Consider the following 7,524-nt stretch of genomic DNA (forward strand, 5'->3'; position numbering starts at 1 on the left):
CATCCTGGGGTGCATCAAACACAGTACCACCAGCCGGTCAAAAGAGGTGATTATACCACTGTATTCAGCGTTGGTGCAGCCTCATCTTGAGTACTGTGTGCAGTTCTGGGCCCCACAGTTTAAGAAGGATGTTAAGGTCCTTGAATGTGTCTAGAGGAAGGCAACAAAGCTGGTGAAAGGGCTGGAAGGCATGTCCTGTGAGGAGCAGCTGAGGACTTCGGGCTTGTCTATTTCGGAGAAAAAGAGGCTGAGGGGTGACCTCATTGCTCTCTACAGCTTCCTGAGGAGGGGAAGTGGAGAGGGAGGTGCTGAGCTCTCCTCCCTGGTATCCAGTGACAGGACGCGTGGGAACAGGACGCCTGGCGCAAAGCTGCGCCAGGAAGGTTCAGACTGGACATTAAGAAGCATTTCTGTACCAAGAGGGTGGTCAGACCCTGGAACAGGCTTCCTGGAAAGGTGGTCAATGCCCCAAGCCTGTCAGTGTTTAAGAGGCACTTGGACAATGCCCTTAACAACATGCTTTAACTTTTGGTCAGCCCTGAATTGGTCAGGCAGTTGGACTAGATGATCGTTGTAGGTCCCTTCCAACTGAAATAGCCTATTCTATTCTATTCTATTCTATTCTAATAAAACCATGGCACATTTTTGAGAATGTGACTGATGTTTACCCCAGGAATTATTTCTTCTAAAGAAGTTTAATAAAAGTTATTTTAGTTGTCTTTAGCAGTTTTGGCAAATACACAGAATTTCAAGCTCTATTTTTTTCTAAATGTAAATAGCAAGTTCCAAGATAATTCATAAATAGAATGTTCCCCACAACAACTTTAAAAGATGGAAAAAAACATTCTGTATGAAAGTGTTACAAGCTACAAGTATTGTACACATGGATACTAAAAGATAGATTGATGAGTTACCACAGAATCACTAAACTTTGAAAAGTAGCTTCATAAGAATCACCACTGAAAAAGTACATTAAAGGCTTCCAGAAGAGTATGATCTGCTTGTTAGAAAACAGGACAAGGATCATGAAATGCGTACTGGAAGGGAAAAAGTAATTTATACATTATACCTCCATTATTTGTTGTTCAGTATCAGACCTTTTGACCTAAGTTTAGGAGGAATACCCAGAACTACTAAAGCCACGTAGATGCCAACCATCCTTGAAAAATGAGTACTTTAAATAAGTCTGCAAAATTACCACTTGACTCTAAAGATTTTTGGCTTGTCATTCTATGTTTCAATTTCCCATTCTGTAACATATGAATAATCATTCTTTTTACTGTAGCTACTTAATTTGAGGAAAATGCTTTGAAACAGAAGACTTTTTATACACCCTAAATATTACTATGTCATATACATTAAATAATGTTATTCTACCATGGTGGCATTTACTAGTATAAAATTATAAAATGTATTTTGGTGGAGAACACCCAAGGGCCAAAGCTAACAGAGTCTCAAAACACATTTCTAGTTTAGTTCATAAGGTGCTTAAATCTAGCGACTCAAGGACAGGGAAAACTCTAATCTAAAATAATTAATCAAACTACAGACATTTTCCTAAAGGTTAAAAATATGGAATTATTTGCCAGATGTGCAAGTCTGAAGCAGCTTTAACTGAAAAACTTTCTTAAAGACATCTCTAAGGAACTTAGAATTAATATTTCCCAGAATAACTGCTTTAATCCGCAATGGGATGCATTACCAATCAGAGTGACAAGCAGAGCTGTTGTTGTAAGCTGTCTTGGTGATACTTCACACCCAGAATTGGTCACTTCCTGTGGCCCCCCTTCTGGTTAATAGTGGCAGCAGCAACAGCTGGTTGGTTGGTTAGTTAACTAACAGCTAACTTGGTTCCCAAGTAGCAATCTCTCACTTCAGTGCCTTGGACAGATGCTCGTCTCAGCCTGACTTTACTGTGGCTTTGGTCGGAGCGACACAGAGAACAGCATGTGAAGTGTTTGTACCCGGATCTCTTACTGACTTAAGTTAGAGCAGACGATTAGTGCACTTAATCAAATCAAAAGGAGCTGAAGGTTTTAGCCCTTTTTAAGAGGCTTTCAGCCCAGTAGCTAACAGGATCAATCTCTAAATGCTAGAGTAATCGTTTATTTCCTTTCATTCCTTTTGATGTCTGAGAACAATACTCTTTGCTGTGCTGACAAACACACCAGTAACATTGAAATAGGAAAAAAAAACCAAAAAAAAAATACTGGCAGTTTAACTGTTCTTTCCTGTGGGTACAGTCAGTTTGGTCAGACCTATTTATCTGGTCACCTCGACTCCTCTCTGTCTCCTCAAAAGTTCTCTCTTATGACTGTAAACAATGTAAAAAATGAGAGGGAGAGTTATAAAGGTCTCTGAAACACAGACCTTTCAAACCTTTTCAACTTTGCAATCTCATTGGAGTAATCCTTTGAGTCACTAGAGGTCCCTAACCATAGAGCTAAACGAGATCACAAGGGTTACCCCCGGAAAAAGGTCTGGAATTATTTTTACTGTCTGAAAAAGAAAGCACAATCTCTTGGGCAAACTCTTCAGTGAGCAGACCAGATGGGATTGCATCCAGAATCTGACATTCCATTCAGTGACAGCAGATAATGTTTCCAGGCTGGTACCTGTCTGTTCAGCAAAGCTTCAATTTTGAACTGGGAGAAGAAATCCTGAAAAACATAGCCCCAAGAACGATGCCTTGGAGGCCTTCAGAACAGGACACACTGAGGTGGGAGAAGAGTAAAAAGAGCTTCTTTCATTATCATGTGAAGAATGGAGAGAGCGAAGGAGGCAAAGAAACTGGGAGAGCAGCTATATATCTGGCGGGAAAGTTTTTCTCAAATGTCAGCCTGTAAAATGTCTCAGTAGGAATGAATCATTACTTCATGAGCACTGTAAGCATGTGTCCTTATCATGAATCTTCCTTTGTTGTAATATCTTTCTGCCATAAACACTTCTAATCATATCAGCCTTTCTCCCCAATATCAAATGGTTCATTTAATATAGAATCCAATCAGATAAACTGGATGACTGTTAAACATTGTAATGAATATACTGTGTCTATGTGGAACACATTTGTGCTCATGTACCTATTGTAAGGATTTGAGTAAGCTGTCTGAACATGAACTGCGTTTACCTTGGACTTAAAATATTGAATGTAAGCCCATATGTCATTTCTTTACCTGCATTTTGAAGCAGAATTCCATGAGAAGTTGGCATAAGATCATAACATTTTGGCTATTATCTTTTGGACAAGGAGATGCTTGTATTATACCACACCCTTTCTAGTCTGCAGCAGGAGAAAAGGATGAGGCATTTAAGCTACATATCACCTGGTTCCAGAAGGTGATAACAAAGATAAAGAAGTCTTATGGAAGAGGGCCTGAGAACTTAAAAAATATTAAGAACTAGTCTACTTGGGCATTTTCACCTGACACAGGTAGAGCAATTGCAGGAAGGAGTCCTGTCACATTGAACAGATGGACTTCTCGTGATTTGAAAGAAAAAAGTGCATTGCATAGAGCATTTAGATACTGTTTTCTAATCAACAAATTTGCTACCTTATAAGTAAAGACAGATCATATTTTAGTTCTTTTGCCACATACTACATCTTTGCCTTCACATCTATGTATGCCCAAAGAACTAAAACATAGCCCAAAATGTCCATGCAAATCGAATTCTTCTTGAAAGTGCGCTTAAACAAAGGAACCTGAAAAGTCAACAACAGGCACAGGAGTCAGTTTGTTGAACTGTATGTTCGGTTTCAGAGGGGAGCATTAAAGTTTGCACCTCACGGTACAAACACAAATGAAGCCACTGGAGTCTCTTCAGACTCCAGAAGCTTAACACATACCAGGCCCAGTGGACTAGGAGCAAACAGCACAATCTGGTAAGTGTCCAAGGGGCAAACCGACCTGGTTTGTGGCAGCATTAACTCATGTATTACATTGTGTTTGATTTCGTCATGACAGATGTGGCTGCAGTTTGTTTGGCACTTCTAAATCCTTATAAAGGTTAGGTCGGTATATGGCCTTTAAAATCCATGGTTTAATATGTATTAACTTACATGTTAATTCACACAAAGGACTCAAGTAATGTTCAAGAGAATGTCTAATAGTAATTAGAGAAATCTTAGGAGATTTATTGTTGTGATGAATAATTTTTCATATTAACAGTATTACTCAGAGTTGGATTGTAATGATATAAAATACAGCCATGCAGGAAAAAGAATGTTTCAACAGTGTGCTTTTGTTCTCTAGAAAATTGTGCTGCAGAATCATCTTTCAAGATGTTATGAGAGAATGAAAAATAAAGCTCACAGTAATTTGAAAAAAGAGAACATCTGAATAGGAAGGACAAAGAAGCAGAACGGAAGAAGTTAAATGAGGTAGAAAACAAAGAAAGCTTTGAATTTGTAAAGCAAGGTCTACCTCTGGCAGAATCATCACCATATTCATATCCAAATTTTCCTTTATACAAAGCCTCCCATTTCAATCTTCTGTTAGTCTGAAAATCAAAGCAGATGATCAAGATGAAATTACTTGAAATGCAGGCATTCATCCTTTCAAGAAAATTATTCCTCCCGAGTAAATTTTAGAGACAAACATCAGTGCTCCATAAACATCATTGCAATGCTTCCAGCATTCTTCCCGAGTAAATTTTAGAGACAAACATCAGTGCTCCATAAGCATCATTGCAACGCTTCCAGCATTTACATATTCACTGGTGACTCAGGGTAATAAACACCATGGTTGTTTTGACTAGAAGAAATGGTTACATCTAGGTTTAGCTTACCACATGTAAACACAATCTATATGCCTCAATTGGCAGTCAATCAACAGGAGTGCTACCTAAAGTCAATCTAGAGTACAGAGGGGAAGAAGCATGAGGATTTAGTTGGTTAGGTTCTAAGCCAAAATGCTTCTACATAGAGCTCTGACTTCAATAATTTACCTAAATAATTACATTGACTACCTTGAGGTAAGGCAGCTTTAAACTCCCTCTCTGTAGGAGCTGGGCAGTGGAGCAGACTGAAGAGCATGGTCTTGTTACTAGAACAAGATGGAATATTGCCAAAGGACTATTTTATCCATATTTCAACAAACTCTTTTTTTTTCTGGGGGGGAGGGGGAAGGTTGTTGTGTAGAATTTTGTCATAGAAAGGTAACCTGCAATGATCAGGGGAAGGGTCATGACAGGAAATACAGTTATTTGTTGTTTATGTTACTATTTATGATTTCAAACTCCTCCAATTAACCAAAAATACAGCTCAGACAGAGATGGAAATTAAGTTCCTTCTAACTGAATCATTTTAATTTTGCTTATTAAGTTTTTCTTTATCCTTTAGAGCATCTTTGCTGCTTTATTAAAATTCTTTGAATTAGGGGTAGTATCTTCACAGCAAACTCATTAGGCTTTGTTTCCACTCACATTGATTTTACTCCCTTAGCTTGGTAAAGTTGTTACTTGACTTCATCCAGAACATGGTTTCAAAGCTGCACAATGAACAGCTGGCTACCTGCTGTGGGGGTAGCTCCATGGGATCCTGAGCCTTGTCCTTAGTCCCTTTGACCTGGTTAAACTGACCTGTACCATAAAATTACTTGGTTTCTTGCTGCCAGACACATTCGCCTTGCCTCAAGTGCCTGGAACCATCTCTGTCTACTTGGATCCTAAATATTGGTCTATACACACAGTTTTTCAGCAGAGTTATAGTGACCAGTCCCCAGTGTGTGGAGACAGGATTTACCAGCAGAAGTTCTTGTTTCTGAGTCTGGTTTTAGCTACTGGCTGTTGTCTTCTGTTTTTTTCTGTTTTGGTTTGGCAGAGCTAAAAATGAATGAGGGGTGCCTTGTAGAACCTGTCATTATGGCACTCAGTGAAAATTGCACCAGATGAAAGCCTAGAGCAACTATTGTAGGAAACCACATCAAGAACCACTCTGTGTATATTTACACAGCAGCCTATAAAGTTTTATTCTGATGTGACATATGAGTATGTCCTCCATAATCTTCCTGTGTAATTTGAAATTGTAGAAGTACAGGTTAATGTATCTTTTTTAGCTCAGAGAACACATTCTTCTCAGAGAATTTCATAGGTTTCTTGGGAAATTTCCCAGAGATATAACTAAGGAGGGATGGGCTAACCTGTCAAAAACAGAAGAAAAGACAAGATAAAAGAGAAAACCAAGATAAGCAACTTACACACTTGTCTTTTAAACAATCTATGTCTGTATATATCAGGGAAGTGTAGAACCTGAACCTTTGTATTACACCAAACTATAAAACCAGTCGTTTCTTCTCTACAGATGCTATGTCATGAGAGGGTTCAAGGCACAACATGGGCTGCCAAATCTCTCATACAGAAGAACAATTTGTTCGACATGTAGAACACAAACAAACTTCTCAAAGACTTCCCCCTGCACTTTAAACAATGCAAACTTTTCATGTTATTTACTCAGAAAAATTTAACTGAGATCCAGCAGGTGGTTTTCCATGGCTTCACACTGCATAAGATTCGCAGCTCAAAGAAAAAAAAGAGCAACCATCTTGTTCTGAGATAACACAGTGATATATCTTCCGACTGAAGGAAAACATGGTTTGACAGTCCCCATACAAAGTAACTCAAGAACACTCCTCTGCACTCCATGCTTGTCAGAATCTATACAATTTGGCAGGTTTGGATATTTTTGTTTGCTCCTCACTTCAGCCTTACCCTTTGCATCTAAGACCACAATTTTCAGGCCACTGGCTTGAAAGGCTCTGTTGTAGACCAAACGTTTATAGCAATCCTTGTGATATATCTAGACAAGGCTGGCCTCTCTTCAGAATCTGTAGTCTCTCACTTCAGAGCTCAGATTTGAAGCCCTTGATTCATTGTGGTGTAAAAAAACTGAAGCAAAATGCACTCTTTGGCAGTAAGGAAACCCACAGGCTTCTGGCCCTTTTCATCAATTTATCTGATGCCTAGGAAAGCAGAGGCCTTCCTCCATCTTAATAGGCATGTCCCTGAAATAGCAGACATGGTACACATTGACCACCTATTTACATTTCAGGAGGACATTAACCAAAAAAACCCCAACAACCAGGAGACATTGTTTTCAAAGATGTAGAATAAGCTACTGCATCTCCTTTAATACCACTGTTAAAAAAGGAACGCATCAGACAAGGAGAGCTTTCTTTTCGGATGCTCTGGCTTCAGGAGAAACAGCTCCAAAGTATCTGTGGCCTAGGCTTTGTACTATGAGTGTTAAGAGAGTAAGACAGACAAATATGAGAGAGTCAGAACCTAGAGGGAAATATTAAGGCCTTCCATATTTCCAGATAAATGGTCAAACTTTAAACCCATGCTTTACAGAAATTCTAAGGTGAAGTGCTTTCTTTACTAAACAAAAATCAGATTCTCTGGCGTCATTACTGGGTATGCTAAATGGCTTCATTTACCATGGATATTGCAAAGAAAAATCCAGTTCCCTACGCAAGGAGCAGGAGTTCAGATTCCTTCTTGAAATTTTTGCAATTCTTCTTCGTGATC

The sequence above is a fragment of the Ciconia boyciana genome, chromosome 5 (assembly GCF_034638445.1).
Source record: "Ciconia boyciana chromosome 5, ASM3463844v1, whole genome shotgun sequence".
Classification (NCBI taxonomy): Eukaryota; Metazoa; Chordata; class Aves; order Ciconiiformes; family Ciconiidae; genus Ciconia; species Ciconia boyciana.